The following is a 25,445-nucleotide window of genomic DNA, read 5'->3' on the forward strand; positions in this document are numbered from 1 at the left end:
GAAGGAGGTTTTCAATTTTCAGCACACTTGAAAGTAAATAAACAAAATAATAATAAGAGCAACAGTTTTATCATCTTGAGCGTGCGCAGGGTTTGACATACTTCAGCACTATTGCGTTGGTCCTGATTAAGGTGAATTTACTTCCTATAGACCAAAAGGTATGGTGGTACAAAAAATCATAATCTTCATATGGGGATTACTATCGACGTGTAATTGTTAGAATGCCTGTCTTAGTAGGGAGTGTTCCATTTGCGACCGACGCTAATTTTAATATCAGCTCGTCTCCTGAGGACACCTTGAATGATTTCAAACTTCCCTCACTATTGCCTGATTCGTTGATTTCCTACAGCGCTACTTTGACAGTCAGAAGATGCAGATACGCATAAATCTTTTCACTGTTTTAGAGCATCAAATCATTTTAGGTGCAAGTAGCTGCTTCCGGAACCTCTAAAATAAAGAACGACAATTTCCGATGTAGGACCTTACTTGAGAAAGCCCCAGAATAAAACATGGAGAGTAGTAACAACGTATGTCTGGGGACGGACTGCATGCCTGACGCACACACAACTCCCTGCCCGTGGTAACGATTAAAATCGGTTCTGGCATCTGCTGTCAGGCGATGCTGCAAAATCGTAACTCAGTTCATAGGAACACAAGTTTTATGTCATAATTGGCAGAATTTATTTGTATGCTTTGCGAAAAATTTATTTACGTATAAAGTTTTCTCGATTTTGATAAAGTCTTGCAAGATTTCTTTTTTGTCTGAGAATATAGGGTCGAGTAAGGCAGATTTTATTTTTCCCTTTGCATTTACGAACTAATAGTCAGTTTTTGGGCAGGCGGATGACCTCATCACAGCCAAAATGGTTCAAATGGCTCTGAGCACTATGGGACTCAACTTCCGAGGTTATCAGTCCCCTAGAACTTAGAACTACTTAAACCTAACTAATCTTAGGACATCACACACATCAATGCCCGAGGCAGGATTCGAACGTGCGACCGTAGCGGTCTGGCGGTTCCAGACTGTAGCGCCTAGAACCGCACGGCCACTCCGGCCGGCTATCAGAGCCAAGATCAACTACTATCTTCCACGTCATAGTGACTGCTCAGTGTTCCTTTTTCAGCCAAGTCGTGGCTTTGTACATTACTCATCACGTCACTCGTTGTGTGTGGCAGTTGTCTTACTACATCACTCAAATAATAAGTGAAGTGTTTTACTACAGGCATAAGTGAGACACGAAACACATTGAAAAGGAGACAGTACCATTTCTTGTTTACATTTTTTGCTCATTAACTTCACTTTCTTTGATAAATCAAAAACCTGATTGCATATGAAAATTAATACTCATCAGAAGCCAGAGAACGTGTGGAACACCAAATAAAACCCTTGGAGGGGATAGGAAAGACTATCAGGAAAGTGAGTATAGCACACGGACAGGCGAATGGTTCCGTACCGGTTATTTCCAGTGAAATAGATGTTATACGCGTCTTGGACAATATATGATACATTCCGGTCAACAGTTGCCACACAATGCCAGAACTTTTCAGTGCCCTGAAAATGCTATAACTTTTGCAAAGGGACCGAAGGAATCCGGAGTTTACATTCGGAGACAGCCTTTGACTATCAATACACCTACGGCATGACTCCCGCGTCAGATTAGCCCTGTAACGACTTTGTCTAGTGCAGCCCATATTTTGCTGTTAATGCGCTACACATCATCCATAATTTTGTATGATTGCTCAGAAGCGCAGGAAAAATGATAATGCTACATACCTTGATTGATTCTACTGATAAATTACTTAGGACCATACATTCTCTATATTTGACCATAAATTGGCTACACTCTTTGCCTCAGGTGCTAGCGACGTCGTAACCTCCGCCCACATCTTTTCAGTGTGATTGAGTTCTGGCATCCTCGGCACGAAAGGCAGAACTGTTACTCTTCGCTGGCGTTAAAATCGGTTCTGGTCTTCTCTGTTCTACAGCTACATCTACATGGATACTCTGCAAATCACATTTAAGTGCCTGGCAGAGGGTTCATCGAACCATCTTCACAACTCTCTATCATTCCAATCTCGTATAGCGCGCGGAAAGAACTAACACCTATATCTTTTCGTAAGAGCCCTGATTTCCATTAGTTTATCGTGGTGATCGTTCCGCCCTAGTAGGTCGGTGTCAGCAAAATATTTTCGCATTCGTAGGATAGTTGTTGATCGGAATTTCGTGAGAAGATTCCGTGGCAACGAAAAACGCTTTTCTTTTAATGATGTCCAGCCAAAATCCTGTATCATTTCAATGATACTCTCTCCCATATTTCGCTATAGTACAGAACATCCTGCCCTTTCTGAATTTTTTCGATGTACTCCGTCAGTCCTATATGGTAAGGATCCCACAACGCGCTGCAGTATTCTAAGTATTCTAAAAGAGGACGGACAAGCGCAGTGTAGGCAGTCTCCTTAGTAGATCGGATACATTTTCTAAGTGTCCTACCAATAAAACGCAGCCTTTGGTTAGTCTTCCCCACAACATTTTCTGTATTCCTTCCAATTTAGTTGTACGTAATTGTAATTCCTAGGTATTTAGTTGAATTTACGGCCTTTAGATATGACTGATTTATCATGTAACCGAAGTTTAACGAATTCCTTTTAGCCCATGTGGATGATCTCCCACTTTCCGTTATTTAGGGTCAACTTCCAATTTTTGTACCCTTCAGGTATCTTTTCTAAATCGTTTTGCAATTTGGTTTGATCTTCGGATGACTTCTAATGATCTTCTGATCACTTTATTAGTCGATTAACGACGGCGTAATTTGCAAACAACCTAAGATAGCTGCTCAGATTGTCTCCCGAATCGTTTATATAGATAAGGAACAGCAAAGGGCCTATAACACAACCTTGGAGTACACCAGAATTCACTTCTGTTTTACTCGATGACTTTCCGTAAGTTACTATGAACTGTGACTTCACTGACATAAAATCACAAATCCAGTCACATAACTGAGACGATACTCCACAAGCACGTAATTTCACTACAAGCCGCTTGTGTGGTAAATGCCAAAATCTTTCCAGGAATACGGAATCGATCTGAAATCCCTTGGCAACAGCGTTCAACACTTCATGTAAGAAAGAGCTACTTGTGTTTCAGCAGAACGATGTTTTCTAAAACCACGTTGACTGTGTGTGTCAATAGACCGTTTTCGTCGATGTAATTCATAATGTTCGAACACAATATATGTTCCAAAATCCTGCTGCATATCAACGTTAATGACATGGGCCTGTATTTTAGTGGATTACTCTTACTACCTTTCTTGAATATTGGTGTGACCTGTGTAATTTTCCTGTCTTTGGGTACAGATCTTTCATCGAGCGAACGGTGGTATATGATTATTACGAATGGAGCTAATGCATCAGCATACTCCGAAAGCAACCTAACTGATGTAGAGTGTGGACCAGATGACTTGCTTTTATTAAGTGATTGAAATTGCTTCAGTACTCCGAGGATATTTACTTCTACATTACTCATTTTGGCAGCTATTCTCGATTCAAATTCTGTAGTATTTATTTCGTCTTCTTGTGTGAAGGCATTTCGGAAGGCTGTGTTTAGTAACTCTCCTTTGGCAGCACTGTCTTCGATAGTATCTCCAGTGCTATCGCGCAGAGAAGACATTGATTGGTTCTTGCCGCTAACATACTTCACATACGACCAGAATCACTTTGGATTTTCTGCCAGGTTGAGAGACAAAGTTTCGTTGTGGAAACTGCTATAAGCATCTCGCATTGAAGTCCGCGCTATGTTTCGAGCTTCTGTAAAAGATCGCCAACCTTGAGCATTTTTCGTCTGTTTAAATTTGGCACGTTTGTTTAGTTGCTTCTGTAGCAGTGTTCTAACCCGTTTTGTGTACCAAGGAGGATCAGCCCCATCGTTTGCTAATTTGTTTGGTACAAATCTCTCAATTTATGCCGATACTATTTCTTTCAATTCTGGCCACCTTTGGTCTACACTCATAATGTTAATTTCGTAGGCGTGGAGATTGTCTCTCAGAAAGGCGGCAAATGAATTTTTGTCTGCTTTTTTGAATAGGTACGTAAGGTCTATGTCGCACCTTGCGTAAGAGTTTTGTACATTGTAACGGGAAGGTGAATATGACACCTAATTTACTTTGTAAGTATGTAATGCAAAAGGGATGACACTGAATTGGCGGTATTAACAAGCCGCTTCTATATAATCCATGTCAATAAGCAGAAGGTGAAACGAGCCGCGAAACATCTTGTGTGGAAGTGAGCGTGGACAGAAGCAGGGGCTGCACAAAGGGAGGCACCTGGAAAAGTTCTTAGGGGGCGACCCGTGGTTGGAGTCAGCGACCGGACAGGTGACGCGTACTTGAGAGCAAGTAATGGGCCACCGGATGTAGGTCAGAAAGAAGCTTTAGAAAACTGTGTTTCAGAATTCCAAACGGATACGAACAAAACCAGTTACACAGTTGATCAGGTGAGAAAGGCATGGTATACATGTGATGCACGCATGTAACTTTTAGGCGTCTGGAGCGGGCACAAAACATCCGACTGGCGGAAACGAACTAGAAAGGAGTAAAGTGCCGATATTTCGACGCAGTTTAATGGTAGGGGCCTTGCGATTGGCGGAGAGAGCTTCCACGAAAATAAGAGGAACGCTGCCATTGGTCGAAAAAGCCGTGACATGGAAAGTGAAAGAACCAAGGTGGGGAAACAGTTCGGCTACGAGAAAGACAAATCTTTGAGGTCTCATCTCTGAACTGACGTCAAGTGCAGAACAGGATGCATAGCTTTCTGTACAACACAGAGAAGAAATTTGTGTGAACACTGCACTCAGTGCTACGGTCGCAGGTTCGAATCCTGCCTCGGGCATGGATGTGTGTGATGTCCTTAGGTTAGTTAGGTTTAAGTAGTTCTAAGTTTTAGGGGACTGATGACCACAGCAGTTGAGTCCCATAGTGCTCAGAGCCATTTTTGAACTGCACTCAGTGCGGCTGACATTCACCTAGATATTATCTGAAGCGTCGTTGAGCTCCAACTGTGGAGAAACGAACCAGCCACTTAGTTAATTGTTCTTGCGAGGACTGAAAGGGCATTCCAATATGCAGGCTGTTCCACCATGCGCGTGCATATCGCTGTACTCCAAGGCTAGGGCTGAGTACATGTTTTCTCGCATCACGAGAAACATAGGGAAAGTCTGTGTTGAAAAAAATCAGCAAGGGCTTAATTAGTTTTTTATAGGAATTTCAGTGGGTGAGAGCAGCCATGAAGACGACAGCTCATGGCAGCTAAGTTAAACACCGTAAGCAGAGGAGTAAACTTGTTGGTTCACCAACTTGCATCCACTGTAAACTCGAGCGACCTTGGGTAATCTTTTGCTTAACTTGTCACAAAACTAACCATCCTCTGTAGACTTGATTGTCATCCTAAATAGTAATGAACTTTGAACTGGAATCGGATGATTTATCTTAGTACTGGCCAACGTCATGACGTAGTCATAAGAATAATTTTGTAAAGGAACTTCTTGTTAAAATGTTACCGTTCTTGTGTTTAGGACTATTTCACTTTCACAGGAAGAGATGTGTTCGCTTGACAACTGTCGTAACATTGTCACACTGTAAACTGTGAAAATGCGTGTATTTCTATGATAAGATTGTAACATTAAACCAAAATTGTTCACAAGTTACACAGTTGTTGTTCTGACTTCCAAACCTTACAGGTATATTTTTAATTTATTTTTTGAGGATTTGGGGAAAACAATATTGAGTCTCGCTACGACAACCCTGTGTTCACTAATCCCTGTATCCGTTTTGATGCTTGTTATTAACTCAGGATTATTTGTTGCTAAGAGGTCAAGTATGTTTTCACAACCGTTTACTATTCGCTTAGGCTCATGAACTAAGAGCTAGAAATAATTTTCAGAGAATGCGTTTAGCACAATTTCGGATGATGTTTCATGTGTACCTCTGGAATTAAAACATGTATTTTTGCCAATATATCGAGGGTAAATTAAAGTCACCACCAACTATAATTGTATGAGTCGGGTACTTGTTTGTAATCAAACTCAAGTTTTCTTTGAACATTTCAGCAACTGTATCATCTGAATTGGGGATGTCAGTGAAAGGATCCAATCATTATTTTATTCCGCTGTGAATCAGGGCTATGACCATGTAGAGAATCTACCAACTTCAGTTTGTAAATATTAAATTTCCCACAAATACTATGAATTTTCCATTTCTATACGAAGAAAAACTTGGACTGCTGCAGTGACTGTCTAGCCTGAGCATGAACTTTAAAAGTCGTATTAGGAAGAGGGATTTCAGATTTTCAGATTCATTGCATCTTCGATGTGTGCAGTAGAAAAAAAAAGAACACACTCGCAGCTGAGGGCATGGGGATGGTGGGCGGAGTACTGAATGAAGAATAATGTAGTTCATTATGCGAGGTAATCTGGTATGCCTTCGTTCAGGATACCTGTGTATCGCCCTCGGAAAATTGGGGGAGTTAATTTATCAGCTATTAAAATGGTGTCAGCTTTCGCAATGGAGAGCTAAGGTTGTCTGGTGTTAGGCAGGCCGGTGTGTAGTCTTTGGTTCGGGACAAGTCGTGTAATATTTTAAATTTTTATTATTATTGTTGTCGGCGAGATGCATTAGATTACTTTACTGAAGTCAGTGGAGAAGTCCCCTGGGATTACGTTAGACACTGTTTCATGGCTGTAAAGGGTAATCCGCTACGCTTGTTCGAAGCGACAGCTAGTCTCTTTTCTCTCTTTCCGCTCACAAAAATGCAAGAAATAAACAAATCTAATTTTATGGGGACATATTTTCTGCGGGCTTTACACGTTCATGTTAGCTGAATTACTGCATTTACCAAAGGTGACCTTAGCCCCGTCCGTCACCTCTCCAAACGTCATGTCAATACGGTCACCGCGACCCGGCGCTCGTGACAAACGCCTGCAGTTGTGACACATGACTGATTTCAGAATGATTTTTCCTTTGTACGGATCCACCGCTATGTAGAATCTTTTTAAACAAGCTGCCACCATTTCACTGTAAAGTGTTCATTCATTTTACACAATCATAATTTCGTCTTTATAGTCATTCCCACGTGGATGTTGAATTGTTAAAAACCATCTGACTTCTCTGTGAGATTTCGGCTTCGAAAAAACATTTTTCTGTTCTTGCAGAACAGCTGTCTTACCCTGTAGTACGATAACTGGTCTGTAAGACCAGAAATATGTTGTTTCAGCGATGACATATCACAGAGAGGTCAGATATATTTTAACATTACAGCGTGCACTAGGGAATGATTATAAAGCAGAAATCGTGATTTGGTAAAATAAAAGAACAATTTACAGTCAAATGGCGGAAATTTATTCGAAAAAAAAAAATTTCAGAATGTTAATGTAATAATTCTCCTGTTCACTTTAATGACAACTGCACGTCTCTGTAGGGAGGTACTTTACATGCAATGGTCATGATGCAAGAGCAGTTAATTTTTACAATGTTGCTATCACGGCTAACATCATAACATGTTTAAAACGTGTCATAAAAAATACATTTCTAGACACCTATGGTACTATGAAAGCAACTTTATTGTATCCCTTCGTCAGCTATTTTGTAACTAACGTAATGAAGACTGTTATCAGCTGTTGTCATAAGTGAAAACAGAGGAAAAATGGAGAAAGAAATAGAAAACAAATATATGTAGGGACTGGAATCTAACCCCCCCCCCCCCCCCCCCCGCCACAGCGTATCAGCCTAGAACCTTAGTGATACGACTATCTCTCCATATTAATGAATCTGAAAACCATCTAGCGCACTTTCCGAGGACGATATCTGCTGAGCGAAGGCCCAACATGATAAACTACTTCCGAATATGATACCTGCCACCCCCCCCCCCCTCCCCATTACATCGTGTGCCGTCCAGTTTCCGATCAAATATTCCAATCTCGAGCACTTCCCTTGTCTGACTGCCTGGTAGAAACGATCGGAAACGGTCTGGGATTTGCCGAGACCGATCTCGCCTGCCTTGTTTGACCATGCCGGGACATTAATAAATACAATCTTGAAACGTTGGACTTTATTTAATTTTGCATGTTAACAACACGTTCTAAGCTATGGCAGTTGTTCTGAATTATAGTAAAAAGAGAATGCTTATGGATTATGCCTGTATCACCAGCAAAGTAATGTAAAGTATGTTTTATCTTATGCTGAGCTCTGAAAGAACATGAACTGTGTCAAAACTTCTTAGGACAAATGACAGCGCAACGTAGGCCTAGAGGACGCTATCCATACTTTCATGACTCAGAGGCACGTATGAATCTCGTAAGAAACTAAAGAGAAATCGACCTTGATGATTCTGGCAGAGCAATTGGTATTTACAGTGGAAAGAAGAAATTGTATTGAAGCAATGTTTTGCTGCTTGTTAAAAAACAAGAAATGAAACAATGGGCGTATCCCTCCTTCACTGATTGAGAACTGACAATTTTAACAACATAAAAAAGGGCTCGATTGAGCACGGAAGAGAAGTTAAAATTCGTGCTTTAGGCAGAGCCCAACAGTCATTATACGAGTAACTGGAATAAAATGTGAATGTAAAGTCCGGAAATAAGGTGTGATTACGTTCAATTTTCACACACAGTATTGTGTAGTTTTATGTAAATAAGAAAAGTTCTATGTGAATTTGTATTTCTTCCAATATCAATCATACGTCATTTAGGAACTTTGTGTAAAATTGTAGGACATTTTGTTGTTGGCATTTTAAAGGTAAAATCTAATTGCGGGACGTTAACGCAGGACTAACCGTTGGAGAAATCAGAGTATTCTCCACAGAGGATCTGTTCCACGATCTGAGATATGGCTCATTACTGTAACACCTAATAACAACCAAAATATTTATATACACTAAGAAGGGATCTGTTCTTACGGACGTGTCCGAAAGATCAGATACCATCGGAGACCATGCAGCTCGTTAGAATGAAATGACAATGAAATGAACACCCTTAACTGCTTACAGGGGTTGACATACGTCAACTAGGACAGATGAAAATGTGTGCCCCCTACCGGGACTTGAATCCGGGATCTCCTGCTTACATGGCAGACGCTCTATCCTTCTGAGCCCTTTTTTTTCTCTCTATAAAAAATCATTTGCAGAGGTTGGAATCGAACCTACACCTTTAGTACACGAAGCTATCATCAATCCAACTTTTTTTTTATTGTTCCATTTTTATTTTATTTTTTATTATATGTAAGTACTGAAGCCAGTGCAATGTCCGTGCGACGAGCATGGCTGGCAGGTGGCGGCAAGGAGGGCAGGGGTCAATTAGTCGCGGCCTGGCCACGGTGCTGCCCCCATACCCGTCACCACTCACACTGACTGTAAAGGAACATTGATCTTTTGTGTGTATGTGTGAGTGAGTGCAAAGCATCTATACGGGATTTGAGCCAGATTATTCGCTTAATGTAAAAACGGGTGAAGGTTTTAGAGCTCGAACAGCTATCCAATCCCTGTTCTATTGAATGCAATATGGAGCATGTTACCGTACTTGCGACGGTGATCCTCGTAGTTTTTAATTTTAAGATATTCCGTTTCCATGTGTAACAGAAATTCGCTGTAATCGTCGCCCGTCAGCCGATTGAATACATACGGCATTATTTTTAGTTGGCGGAAAATATTTGACGTCTGGTCTGTGCAGTAGGTTCGTGTCTATGTTATTTCAGAAGTCCTAGTTATAAGGGCGACTTGTTGACAAACCCATTGCCAATTGCGCATGCGGTGACTGCAAGTATATCTGTGGAGAACAGTATCCACTTGGTGACAATCAGGACAATGGGCTGTGTCGCTTAGCCCAATCGCATGCAGGTGCTCATTTGTGCTGATAATGTTGTTGACCGTTTTGTACCATGTCGACCTGACCAAGGACGGAAGTACACTGCTGCTGATGTTCGCCCACAGGACATCACAGTTGACACCAGTGTGCTTTTGTTCGATTTTGTTCTTGCCCTCATATTGTTTCCTGTGCTCCAGAATGCCCTTGGCAGTTAAAGGGCGATGTTGGAGAAGGACCTTGCTCAAGTAGCTCTTTTCCAGATAATATGTGCGGATGTGGGAGAGCTGGTAGCCGATCGTCTGCACATTGATCGGCGGTTCTACGCTTGTCGGCGCGACTGCCTCAAACAGCCGTACGGGTGTCAGAGTAGCTTTGGATTAAGGATGTCATCCGTTTAATGTACAAAGCCGTTGCTTTCGCGTTCAGATCGGTTAGACCCATACCGCCATGCAGAGGGTCGAGGGTCACAGTCTTCACGTCAACTCGAAATATTTCCCCCCGCCACAGAAAATTGGGCAACTTGCTCATTATCTGTTTGGCTATGACGGTGGGGAGTGGAAAGACTTGTACCACATAATGTGCTCTCGACAGGATACATGTATCTATAAATTTAACCCTCTGAAATTAGTCCATGCTGCGATGGACGCTATCTATTAAAGCACCCTTGACTTTGAGCGAGACATCCCGCCAATTTGCCGTTATCATCTTTTGTGGGGTGACCGTCAGTATCGTCCCAAGAGCTTTGTGTTCCGTAACATGGTTAGCCCATTCTAGGCCGACATCGTCAAGTCCCCTTATACGGAGAAATTTGCTTTTAGTTTCATTCATTTTTGCGCCCGAAGCGGAACAACAGCTTCTTAGGTCTGCCTCCAGTTGAATCACATCTTCCCTGTTCCTCACGACGACGCCGACATCATCAGCATATGCACCAACTGCAGTTTTCTTCCCGGCGATTGTTATGCCCGTCATGTGCTATTGTACTAGACGCAGCAATGGTTCTAGTGTTATGACAAAGAGCAACATGGAAAGGGGGCTTCCTTGGGGGCACCCCTTGCGATGGTAACTGGTCTTGTGAGCTGGCAGTTGACGGAGATCGTGGCGGCCAGACCAGTGATCATATTGCGCACGATAGCGATGGAGTCCTCCGCATCGTTTCGAACAGGTATTTATGGCTGACACGGTCAAATGCTTTATAAAAATTGACAAAAAGGAGGCCGCAATTAAAGGTGCTGGCAGACGACAGAGCGATGATATCTCTATATTGTGCTGTAGTCTGATATATTGATCGCCAATAAGCACAAGTTTGCTGTTGTCCAATTATGTTTGCGGTCAACGTCATCATTCGTTTTTTTAAAGCTCTCTCAATAATCTTATAATCTGAATTAAGAAGAGAAATCGGCCGGAAGTTGTTAATCTTTTTACATCCCTTATTTTTAGGAATCAACACGAGTTTACATTCTTTAAGTTCTGGTGGTACAAACTTTCCCCTCAGGACGTCGTTAACGGCTTGTGTCAACTTATCACTATGATACTCCAATATCGTTGATAGAATTCAACCGGAAGGCCGTCAAGGCCCGGTAATTTCCTTTTAGGGGACCCGCGAATTATTTCAAAGACGTCATCTGGACTAAAAGCCGAAAATAAGCTGGCGTTGTCGTCGGCCGTAAGTGTGGAAGCTGTAAACGCAAATAGCTCATCCGAATCATCCTCTTGCGTTGCTTCTGCCTCATACAGGGCCCTGTAATACCTGTGCATTTCTCTGATTATCTCGTTTTGCACAGTGAGGACAGTACCGTTTCCTAATCTAAGTTCGTCCATGAATAACCGTCGTCGGTTCTTGCGGTGATTAATCAGATGATATAACGCAGCCGTTTCGTCCTCGCTGACAGATCTGGCTTTTGACTTAATTTTAAGACCCTCCAGTTGTTTTCTCTTTAAGCTTAATAATGTCGCTTTAATTTTCTTGATGCCGGACAATCGCCTGTCCGAGCCATCTGCTTGATCAAACAAGTCCCGTAAAACCATGTAGTAAAATTCCATTGTACGGTGAACTGCCCGAGATCTCTCTATACTGTAAGATATAATTACTTTCCGTAATTTGAGCTTCGCCTTGCGGGTCCACCACTCCAAAACACTCGGAAGGTTGTGTACAGAGCGCAAGAAAAATTCCCAAGCTGTCATTAATTCGGCCTCGAGCTCGTCGTCTGTTAAAAGGCCGACATACATGCTCCACTGATTCCTAAACCAGTGAGTTGGTTGCCGGTCTAAGTTTATGCAGGCACTCACACTACAGTGGTTAGAAAAGCTGACTGGAGTCCCTTCCACTTGCAGCAAATTCCTCACTATGTGACTCGACATACAGATTCTGTCAATCCTGCTGCTCGAATTATATGAAATGTGTGTGTGTTTCACAAGCGTGGGATACTTAACTTCCCACTCGTCGCTCAATTTCATTTGGGATCCAAGGAAGTTTAATTTATGCGAGTAATTAAAATTGGGGGATTGATATTTATGGTGTGATACACAATTAAAATCGCCTGCGATGATCAAGTTCGGAGAGTCTCTCAGCAATAAGTAAATGATGTCCTCCTTAAAAAACTTTGGTCTGTCAGCGCACCGTACACTTCCAGATGGTGCATACAGATTGATTACAGTGACGCCCATGATATTCACGACTGTCCCCCGTCCAGAGCCTAAATTTTCGACATCGGTTAGAGGTATTCCTTCCCTGACTAAAATCGCTGTGTCAGCACTCAACTCGGGAGCGAAATTGATCACTGCAACATAGCCGGGAATGTTAATTTACCATGTTGCGACCTCTTGTAAAAGGGCAATATCCGTACCAGAGTCAAACAAGAATTGTTTTAATAAAGCAAGTTTCAACTGTGACGTAATCCTATTGATATTAAGGGGAGTGATAGTGTAGGCCTGTAGCATATAGATAATGAGATGTCAAAGTATAACAAAACGATGGCATGGAGCTCAAGAGTACCGTCTGCAGGACTAAAAGTGGTATAATGTGAGCAGCGATGGGAGGATTATTGGATCAGGAAGCTAAATAAAGACTATGACAAGTGATACACTGTGAATCATAGGCCGGTTCGAGCAAAAACGACACAGTGAATGGTGCGAACCATAACCGGGTAAGAGAACAGAAAGAAACACGAAGAAGCTTTGCAACCTTAGGCGACACCAGGGAACAAACCTTGTACCAACGGAATTACTACTGTGGGGGATGGGCTTCGCCGAGTTCTTTGCTGTTGTCATCACCGAATCCTTCCCTGACAATTTCATAAGTAATAGTTCGGGGTACTACATCCGCTTGCAACGAAGTGGAATTGCCCTTGTTGCGAGGAACGGAGAGATTTGGCTGTGGATTGAGCCTTCGTCGTGGGGCGTTTTGAGGTCCCAGAGTTTTTTTGGATTCTTTGAGACGCGGTGATGTTGTCGCAGCACTGCCGCCGGCACTTTCGCCTGTGTACTTCCGCCCGGAACTTGTTGTCGGGCGTCAGCTGTAGCGCGTTGTTGACACAACACTTCCTCACTGTGTGCGCGTTGTAGCGACTGTTGTCCTTCGGGCGCGGCACGCAAAATTGGAGGTTCCTGTTCATGACCTGGCATCCCCTCAAGTCCATCCGCACTGGATTAAAAGTCGACCCGCATAACATCATCTGGTACTAAATCCTCTGCGATTGATGGTTTTGGTTTCCGAGCTGCAGGAGTCATGTGAGATACTTCCTCGTCTGAATGCTCATCATTATGTTCCAGCGGCCTTTTCTTTTGCTGAGATTTACTTTAATGACAAACAGGCACAGCAGTTTGCCGTCCTATGAGTGGTGGAAACGCATCAGCGGTTATGGGTGGGGTCTCGGAGGTAGTTGCCTGGAAAGTATCAACATCAGGGTGTGCAGTAGAACCAGAAGTATCTACTGCCATTACCTCATTAAGTGTCAATCTACGCCGCGGCTGGTGACTATTTTTCAAGACAAAAACTCGACGGGGGCAGTCCTGGCGAAGATGGCCTAATTCATTGCAGATATGGCAGGTGGGGGCCTTACCAGAATATATAATGTGAGCCTTATAACCATCGACCGTGATGTGAGAAGGAATGTTCAATTTTACTTCCATGTCCACAGATCTAATCCCATTGAATCATTGTAATTTGTAGCGAGACGACCACTTTTCGTTGACAATTTCTTTAACCTCACCAAACTTAGAAAGTGCATCTTTAATTTTAGCATTGTCAATCTCTATGCGCAAGTTAAGTACTCGAACTGTCTGAATTGAGGTATCGGCACGTGTTACAGTAACTGTACTAGTGGTGCCGTCGGGATGAACAAAAGGGACTTGTTTGCCGTTTTTTTCAATAAGTCCATCAACTGCTACTGGACTGAGAAACTTGACAAACACGCAATAACGATCTGAATCTAGCTGGGTGGTGTGCATAGAATCAGAAGTGGTGCCTATTACCTCGGTTAGCCAGTCATGAATCTCGAGGGCCGTCGGTTGAACTCGGCGGGTATCCTTGTCAAAGCCAAAAACCAGGGTATTTTTCCGGATGGTGGTAGACATGGCGCTGCAGCTGTAGGGAATCCGGTACAAAATCAGCAAGTTGCTGACGAAAAGGGCGACCACAATAAAGTACAATACACGTGAGTCACTCGGAACACAGAAACACACAACAGCAAACAGTAAACACTGCAAAGGACACCGACGCTGCGGAGCAACCAGCTAGCACGTCCTACTGCGGCGACAGCGAAAGCCGGACTGAGCCACCGAAGACATAGAGGATAGTGCGACTGCAGGGATTTACTGTATCTCTGGCACGCCTCCCGCGAAACCCACATTCTTAACGTATTGTCCCGCAATACATTCGTAGTGCCCCCCGCCCATTATACTCATTACTCGCGGCGCGTTGCCGATTCCCGTAAGAGTTCGGGCTCTGTTTGTGCATTCGCACAGAAGAAGATGATGGTCAAGTGGCCGGTGACCCTTAACTACATATATACACTAAGAACGTATGTCAACACCTGTAAGCAGCTAAGGGTGTTCATTTCATTGTCAAACCAAAATATTCACTTGCTAAAACAACTACTCACACATTCACCTGAAACATTTGCTTAATTTACAAAAAACCAATGACAACAAGAAATGAGAAACTACTCACATATTCAGCGGAAACATTAGTTTCACTTACATAGAACTGAACCAATGAAAACATGATATGAGAAACTTTATAGATATTAAGTCCATTACGGCATAAAGTAATTTCATCTGAGAAAATGTTATACAATAACTTTCATATTTTTATGAACAGAGCCATCGCTAAACGAAGAAAATACTTTTTCATGCAAAAAGATTACTCTGCTTTAGTCGAAGTCGATCTGTTCTGCCGCAAAAGAGATGCGGTCTGTCTTCTGACAGCCAGTCACATGCTGGTTTATAGCTACCTGCTCTCCGACAACATGAACTGGCGTCTCTCTCAGCGCACGACAACTAAGGAATGGGATAACAAGTGTATCCTCCAAGAGAAGTTGATAATCTGCTGCATTAGATATGATGGACTGGCCACCTTCTCCTTTCCGCCCGATAGAGCCACTTACCTGATATTCCATCCACCAGTGCCTAGCTTTCCTTTCCGGTACTATACACGTTTCTCCAGCTTCTGACGCGGAGTAGTTTGCATCAGTGCAATCACTAGAGCTCTTGCCTCTCAGTCCTAGTGCGATTTGTGATGTAGCACGCTGTTAACTGGTCCCACGTTAACGGATTTATGTGACAGACCACTGATATTTCCGAAGCGTTGTACAACATATGTAGGCCCAACCTGTACATCAGTCGCCGGCCGCGGTGGTCTCGCGGTTCTAGGCGCGCAGTCCGGAACCGTGGGACTGCTACGGTCGCAGGTTCGAATCCTGCCTCGGGCATGGATGTGTGTATGTCCTTAGGTTAGTTAGGTTTAAGTAGCTCTAAGTTCTAGGGGACTAATGACCACAGCAGTTGAGTCCCATAGTGCTCAGAGCCATTTGAACCATTTTTTGTACATCAGTCGACCCACGAGGTTCAGCCACTTCGCTACAGTTCTCTGAACTGACGATCCAGCCTCATTAGCTGTACAGAAACTTGTGGTGTTTCGCGACAGCCCACGTTCAGTCAGCCCATGAGTATTCTTGGGATTTTCTTGTGGAAGCGAGTTCTACTTCAGTCGTTCCCAATTTGTGACAGATTGCCCTCTGAGGGATAAAATGCAAATATCGGGGGCGGGGGGTAAAAACATGAGAGTTCGATACGGTTCAGTCGCGAAAGAAAACTGTTTCAAAAATCAGTTCGAGATCAATGACTTAGACGGGTAACTGACTCGAATTTAGTCAAATATGAGCATTACAACACGATGTGACGTAGATGAGGCCACTGCAATTATATTAATGACATTACTTGAATTCTTGTGCAGTCGACGTTGACAAAAATGGTTCAAATGGCTCTGAGCACTATGGGACTCAACATCTTAGGTCATAAGTCCCCAAGAACTTAGAACTACTTAAACCTAACTAACCTAAGGACATCACACACATCCATGCCCGAGGCAGGATTCGAACCTGCGACCGTAGCAGTCCCGCGGCTCCGGACTGCAGCGCCAGAACCGCACGGCCACCGCGGCCGGCCGACGTTGACAGCTAACTTCACTCAGCCACTAGTTTGGTACGGCATGTTCAACAATGGCTCCACCGAGTTACTAGCTCACTCATTCACTTCTTTCCTTACTCAGTCGTTTGCTGATCAGATACGCTGATGGACGCTTTAAGGGGACTCGGATGGTTCTATCTCGGCCGTGTTAAATTATATGACTTTAGGAACATTTTTCTCCTTAACCAATTGACATATTATCATGATTTTTTTGTTGTGTGCCTTATATCTTTATCTAAATTTTAAACTGATAATTCTTAAAAATAATAAAAACTTATATTTTAAAAAATAATTTTTAAAGTACCCATAAATACTGCAACCTTTTTACTTTATTTAAATTTATACCATAGTACGTTAAAAATATTCATATTTCCTCAGTTTAAATCAACAACTAACAAATAAGGAACAATTTTTAAAAAATCATGTTAATAACATTAATGGTAGCCAAGAAAAAGTTCCTAACCATTGATTAACACAGTTGTCTGGGAAACGCAAATGAAGATAAGACAATTAAACAATTATTTTATTCTTACTTTAGTACAGTCCAGCTTCACACGAAGGTCTATCTGGATCTTCTAGTTCTTAAAACAGGTTCTCAGTCTTTCTTCATGCTTGCTGTGTGGCCTGGCGACACTTGTTCTCAATTTCTGTGACAGCTTTGCCCTCTTTTTTAATCCGAAGTACGTCGTCCTTTTTCAAAAACGTGACACAGTTCTTGCCTGGAGATACGCCTAGATGACTCAAAATTTTACAGTTTGCTAAATTTCCTTCATCGAAACTTGTAATAGCTTCGTACACTCCCAACTGTAATGTAGTCATCAAAATGAAAGTTGCTTTTGGTAGCCGCGACCATACAACATTCTTGAACGACTCTGACGGATTTTGCGTTCCACCATGTAGGCACTTACGCAAGAGGTCAGCACGGGTCAAGTCTCTAAATATGGGTTTCCTTTGTTCCATGACAGCGAAATGAAGATGAGTGTGGTCATTGTGGTTATAAGGCTCATTTTTCTCTTGGGCTTTTCGGAATTTGCACCAGCTTGTCTCACCTTTGGGGTATAGCCCGTGTCCAGAAGTGTCTTCGTTGCTAGCCGTCAAATGAAGAAATTCTGCCCAGATCGCTGCCTTCAAGTCATATAGAGTTTTTGTAGCATTCTTTCTTATAGCTAGGCCATAATATAGTTGTATTTCATTTATAGCCTCTTCAGTAGGGCGGCCATGACAACCGATAGTTTTGCCGTCGGGAAGTTTTGTTTCCCCAAGATTCTGTTTCAATTTCCTGAGGCGACTACCCATCCGCTTCTGGACGTGACCACCACATTCCAATTTCTCAATTGAGAAGCCGGAACCACATCGTTTGGCCTCACAAACCTTAGGATAAGAAGCATTGTTCCCGTCTCCTAAATAATACTTGTACCGCACTCCGTGTTTCGGCTGCGATTCTTGGAACATTTCCACAGCTCCTTTTACCTCCATTCCTCTACTTACTTCAGAGTAGTGAGCTAGGCTATCAGCATCATGATTGTTGGTCATTCTATTTTCGCATCTGCAATACTTGGATAAAATTTTAATATCAATTACCTTGCCTGTGTTTTCTGCTATTGGAGTTACAATTCCATTGAGTGAAGTGTGGCCGCTACGACACGATCCGTCAAATATTGATGTCAAGTCACTATTACCATCATTTTCACCGACACTTTCTTCAACAGCAGCCTTCATACTCTCTTCACAGACCTCTTTTGCAAATCTCGAAGCATCTTATTGTAATATTTGAAAGCTCGCGGAGTCGGCAAGTTACTTACACCGCAGAAAGTTTTCGCCGCTTCTTCAACTTTTCCAATACATCGGAATGAGTAGGCTAATCGAACATTCACTTATGATTGTTTAGAGTCTGGTAAACATGGAGAATTAGTAGTGGACACTTCAAAAGAACAGCAACTGCACTTTATTACTATCGGTACTTGTAAGTCTAGCCTGGTTCCAGTGGAGACGGTAAGGGATCCTCTACATTTTACGCACACCACAGTTTGGCTAACTATGCTACCTAAACTGTTGATATCAACAATATCATAGCAATCTTCTTCTTTTCCACATATCTCATATTTAGCCAAGTTACGGGTAAGCTTATTAGAAGAAGAGCTTGTTTTAGAAGCACAAGCAGCTTCAGTACTTGTACTAGGCCTAGGCTCACCTTCAAAATGAACTTCCACTTCAGATTCACCACGATGCATAAACGATTTTTGGTTACATCTCCCCCCTCTGAACTCACGTTTTCTTTCCTTGTTTTGTATTTGCGGCATTTTTACATAATATAAACTTATTTGCTGAGATTTAAACACTGAAATACGAATATCATAAACAAACTTCACTTTCAATCACCACAAACAAAGAACTAAAAAAATTGAATGTCGTTTGACTAGGGCCTCCCGTCGGGTAGACCGTTCGCCGGGTGGAAGGCTTTCAATTTGACGCCACTTCGGCGACTTGCGCGTCGATGGGGATGAAATTATGATTCTTAGGACAACACAACACCCAGTCCCTGAGCCGACAAAATCTCCGACCCAGCCGGGAATCGAACCCGGGCCCTTAGGATTGACATTCTGTCGCGCTGACCACTTTTTTGTGTTTCTTTCTTTTTTAATCTCATTTTGTTCGTTATTGTTCGTTTCAATTGTTCGTGGCGGACGTCACCTGACGCCCGTTGAAGTTCGTTATTGATCCATTCACTCAGTTTTTTTTATTACAGAAGGCAGCTAGCCCTTTGACCGAACACGCTGAGCTACCGTGCCGGCACCACTCAGCTACCGGGGGCGGACAAACGAATAACTGAAAACAGCAAAGTAAACTGGCAGCTGTTTTCATCATTGTCGCCAACAGTATTTTATCAGTGTTACCAACTAAGCTTTCAAACAGCTGTACTATAACAAGTAGTCGCTAGCGAGTAAAAAGAGTTCATGAAAAGTATGCGATGCAGGGTTCTACTAAAACGCTTGTAAAACGGAAACCACTCAACATAAATTAATAAATCTGGTATCAATTTAAAACCAAATATATGCGTAACAAAAAAGTGCAAAAAATAAAAATCAAAAATTTGGAACCAAACATCCATGCGACTGTCCTTAAGTGCATGAATCGTTGGTGGCTCCATTTTCACTACCTTCTCTACGTATTTCGGATTGTTACACGAGAAACGGAAGTAAGTGTGAGAAATTTATCCTATTTAAGTGATAACTATAGGGTAACAATTTCCTTTCTTTTTTGAGCAAAGTAATAATGTGCTTTTTTTAATGAAAATGCCAGTGTTTGGCTGTAATCTTCTTATTAGTAATTTAATCCCTATTATTGCGATTTCTGCTTCATAAATATCCGACATGTCTGAAATCCGTTGTCGAAATATTAGAAGACAACTGTGGTCATATGCACCAGCCGTCGCAATATAAGATCTGAGTGCGAATAGACAGTTCGTATGGCAGCAGACATTACACTTCAACGCACTGTGCCGGTCTGATGGTGGGCAATACTGTGCCTTGACAGGCGATAACTTCGTCCAGACACCACTTTGAAAAAAAAAAGAGAAAATCATACAATGAAGCTTTTCTGCTCTTGGGTTTTAACAACTTAGTTTGTAAAGGTAGTGAACTGTCGTAGATATGTTCTGTACAGTAAAGCGCTAACAGCACAGCACATTTAAAGAAGTCACCCAGATATCGCTGTAAAAGAAATGAAAATCCTCAGACACAAAGAAGTTACAAAGAAAAAGTCATGCATTTATTCATCAAGCTATCTATTCCAGTGAATAAAAGCTGTTCGAATCGCTTTATGAGTCGCTGAGACGAAGAAATGTCGTACAATAGGAGAAGAAGTCATAAATCCTTGCTTACTAGGTACGGTGAAGCAAGGTTTAGGACAGCAACATGTGGAAAACACAATCGAGATATCTCTTTCTAATAACACAATCAGGAGTCGTAACGAGGAAATGAGTTTAGATATTTTGTAAATGCTACTCAATGAAATCAGATGAAATAATTTTTGTGCAGTGCAGTTAGATGAGTCGACCGATTCACCTTGTTTCCGGCTGTTTGTGCAGCTCGGAGAGGTTCGCTATTGAAATTTCGAGGCAGCATTTTCCTTGAAGAGTCGGTCAACATGTTACTTCCTCCCACAGATACTTTCGCGAAATGATTCTGCCGAGAAAATTCGAAAAATTAGAACTAATGCAGACGTTTACCGACAATCATTCTTCCCACACACCATTCGCGAGCGGAACAGGTAAAAGGGAGGGAGGGGGGAATCCGTTATTGGTATCAGAATTACCTACAGTCACACTCTGTTAGGTGGCTTGCGGAGTATGATAGATGTAGATTCGTGGGCTAAGAGTAGCATAGGGAATGAAGGTGAGACAACTATAGTGTCTCCTACTTTGGAATGTTAATACCGCTACTACAATTAGTGTAAAGAAAGTAGACGAGACGAGCATAGGGTAGCATTCCAGAAATAATAGATCTGCCAAAGTGCTTTCCTTTTTCGTAATGTTAACACCACCAGGTAGGACAGACAATCACAGCTTGCCATTTCTGTCGGTAGAAATACCCACAGTGCAGTTCCTACGACTGTTCTACATCTACGTCTACATCCATACTCCGCAAGCCACCTGACTGCTCCCATAACCGTTACAGACTCGTCAGAGATTGGAATCGTGCGATCAGAGTGACGTGGTAGCCTACTGTGTGCACCAAGTGACGTCATGTCGCGGTTGGTCGGCCGGGTGCCGTGATTGGGGAGACGATGAAACGTCCCCTTAGAACAATTTATACACGACTGTGCGTAAACTGACACACAATATTTTGTTGCAACGCAATCTGACTTTCAAAAATCCATATAAAAGAATGGGCCCTGACTAACATTAACCTGTACTTTTCACAAATCACTTACCTCACAAAAATCTTGGTTACTCCCCCTACTGCAATACAGCCAGCGCCACTACTGCCAGCTAAATAAAAGATTCAAACTATGGAAGGCACTAACTACTGATAGGGATAGTTAGCAAATGAAAGATATTAATAGAGAACAAACAATGTATTTACCTTGATATCATCATATATATATATATAGCAGTTCAAGACAAATTTCAAAACTCCGCCATCTCTCTCCCCACATCCACCACTGCTGGCGGCTCACCTCCAACTGCGCAACGCTACGCGCTGTTCACAGCCAGCTGCCTAACACTACAATGGCAGACAACAATGCAAACCAGCCACAGACTGCACACAGCACAGCCAGTGATTCTCACACAGACCGCTACGTAACGTTGCCAATAAGAAACAGCCTACTTACATAGCCCCCATGCTCCCCACAAAAAATTTTACAAATTGTTTTGGGCACAAGAGTCAGCACTGTCTTTCCGTTGGAAGGACAACGCTACTTCTTCAAGACTGCATGGAAATCCACTACTTCCGTGTGCATTTTCTTTTACTGCTCAGACTTTGAGAAAAACACTACTATTTTACCGTGATGAATGATTAGGACTGTCTTTATGGACTGTGAGAAAGTTTAGCTTTTGACCAACATTGTATCAATAAGTGTGTGCATTTGATTTCTTTGTTATTGTAATTATGAAAATTTTTTCAAATCTGTATTGGCCACTGCCCAAACCAATTTGTAAAATTTTTTGTGGGGAGCATGGGGGCTATGTAAGTAGACTGTTTAGGTTTTTTTATTGGTAACGCCACCTCTGTATGAAAATCACTGGCTGTGCTGTGTGCAGCCTGTGGCTGCTTTGCATTGTTGTAATACTCGCCATTGTAGTGTTAGGCAGCTGGCTGTGAACAGAGCGTAGCGTTGCGCAGTTGGAGGTGAGCCGCCAGCAGTGGTGGATGTGGGGAGAGAGATGGCGGAGTTTTGAAATTTGTCATGAACTGCTATATTTATATATGATGATATCAAGGTAAATACATTGTTTGTTCTCTATTAATATCTTTCATTTGCTAACTATCCCTATCAGTAGTTAGTGCCTTCCGTAGTTTGAATCTTTTATTTAGCTGGCAGTAGTGGCGCTTGCTGTATTGCAGTAGTGGGAGTAACGAAGATTTTTGTGAGGTAAGTGATTCAGTGATTTGTGAAAGGTATAGTTTAATGTTAGTCAGGGCCATTCTTTCGTAGGGATTTTTTGAAAGTCAGATTGCGTTGCGCTAAAAATATTGTGTGTCAGGATAAGCACAGTCTTGTATAAATTGTTCAAAAGGGGACGTTACAACGAAAACGCACCGTTTTCCCGTGTCTGGTGTAGCGATCTCGGCATGTGGCCTGCCGGTCACTCGATGTCGTCTGCAGATGTCCCCACTACTCTAAGATGAAGAGGTTGGGATTGGAGAGGAATTCGTGGTGGGTCGATCAAACCAGGCGGAAGACTCATTCAGTCCTTCAGCCTGAAATACCTATTCCGTTTAATTTATTAAATGTTTTGTATTCCTTAATGATTTTGGTTCACATATTGAGTCACATCAACTTTTCGTAACACGTATCTGTACGTTCCTAAACGCTACATATTATACAGTACACTTGCTTATACACTGAAGTGCGAAAGAAACTGCTATAGGCATGCGTATTCAAATACAGAGATATGTAAACAAGCAGAATCTGGCACTGTGGTCCGAAACGGATATATAAGACAACAAGTGTCTGGCTCAGTTGTTAGATCGGTTAGTGCTGCTACAGTGGCAAGTTATTAAGATTTAAGTGAGTCTGAACGTGTAGCCGTAGTCGGCGCACGAGCGATGGGACACAGCATCTCCGAGGTAGCGACGAATTGGGGATTTTCCCCTATGACCATTTCACGAGTGAACTGTGAATATCAGGAATATGGTAAATCATCAAGTCTCCGACATTGCTGTGGCTGGAAGAAAGATCCTGCAAGAACGGGACCAACGACGACTGAAGAGAATCGTTCAACGTGACAGAAGTGCAAATCCTTCCGCAAATTGCTGCAGATTTCAGTGGTGGGCTATCAACAATTGTCAGCGTGAGTACTGTTCAACGAAACATCATCGATATGGGCTTTTGGAGCCGAAGGTCCACTCGTGTACCCTTGATGACTGCGAGACACAAAGCTTTACTTCTCGGCTGGGCCTGTCAACACCGACATTGGACTGTTGATGACTGGAAACATGTTGCCTGGTCGGACGAGTCTCGTTTCAAATTGTATCGAGTGGATGGACGTATATGGAGACAACCTCATGAATCCGTGGACCCTGCATGCCAGCAGGGGACTGTTCAAGCTGGTGAAAGCTCTGTAATGGTGTGGGGCGTGTGCTGATAGAGTAATATGGGATCCCTGATGCGTCTAGATGAGACAGGTGACACGTACATAAGTATCCTGTCTGATCACCTGCATCCATTCATATCCATTGACATTTTCACACTGAGATGGGAGAGTTGGTGATTTAAATTTCTTGAGGAGACCCCGCAGCAACAAAAAATCCCTTTGTTTTAATGATTTCCACAGGAGATCCTGTATCGTTGCCATGACAATCCCTCCCCTATTTATCAATAACATAAAACGTGCTGACCGTCTTTGAACTTTCTCAGTGTGCTCCATTAATTGTATGTGGTAGGGAGCCCATACCGCACAGCGACACTCTAGTTGAGGGCGGAATAGCGTAGTTAGGCAGTCTCTTTAGTCGACCAGTTTCATCTTCCGAGTGTTCTGACAGTAAAACGCAGTCTTTGGTTTGCTTTGCCTACAACTTTATCTATGTGATCATTTCAGTTTACGTTTTTCGTAATTGTAAGTCCTATGATTAAAGTAGACAGCCTTTAAATCTATGTGATTTATCGTGTAACCGAAATACAACGGACTGGATGATCTCACATTTTTCGTTTTTCATAGACAGATATCTCTTCTAAACCATTTTGCAATTAATTGATGCTGTGATGACTTTACTACACGCTGAAAGACAGATTAATCTCAAAACAATCTTAGAGGAGTGCCCAAAGTATATTCCAAATCGTTTACCTAATTTTGGAGAAACAGATGAGATCTGTCTCTTCCTTGAGGAACGCCGGAAATAACATTGCTGCAAATTTTTTTCTTTTTTTATTAATGAAAACCGTTGATAACTGTAACAGCAGGAAATAGAAAATTCATGATTGTATTTTTAAATACAATTAGTTTCGTTAAAAGATATATTACAGCATAAAGCTTTAAAAGAGAAATCGTAATAGGCCTATTGTTACATTCCAAAATCCTCAACTTTACAATTATAGTTTTAAAACGAACTGTTTTACTTGCCGATGTACCATAGATTACAACGTAGTGTGACTTTTCTGGCAGAAAACACGGATACAGTTGCAGAACTGAAGCGATACTCCATAGGCACGGTATTTGATGAAAAGTCTCTTTTGAGGAACGGTTTCAAAAGCCTTTTGGGTATTTAGAAACATGAAATCAGTTTGACATTCGTTGTCGATATCACTCATTACTTCCTGCGAATAAAAAATTAGCTGTGTTCAAAATAACGATATTTTCTTGATGCCTGCTGACTATGTGACAATTAACCGTTTTCTTATCGGTAATTCACAATGCCGTATAGCATTGCAGTCTTAGCTCGGATCTTTGTTGACCAAGCGGTTGTTATAACTGCTAGGTATCGAGCAATTGTATTAGTATATCCACCAAGGAACCAGTTGCTATACTATCCTGAACGGAAGACTTGCCTTTATTAAGGGATTTAAGCTGCTTCGTTACACCGATGATTTCTACTTCTAAGTTACTCTTGTTGCAGTTGTTCTTGATTCGAATTATAGAGTATTTACTTCGCCTTCTTTCGTGATGGAATTTTGGAAAACTGGGTTTGGTAACTCCGCTTTAGTGACGCTGCCATCGGAATTACGTTGTGTCTTCCCGATGGTGTACTTT

This window comes from Schistocerca nitens, chromosome 9, assembly GCF_023898315.1.
Source record: "Schistocerca nitens isolate TAMUIC-IGC-003100 chromosome 9, iqSchNite1.1, whole genome shotgun sequence".
NCBI classification, from domain to species: domain Eukaryota; kingdom Metazoa; phylum Arthropoda; class Insecta; order Orthoptera; family Acrididae; genus Schistocerca; species Schistocerca nitens.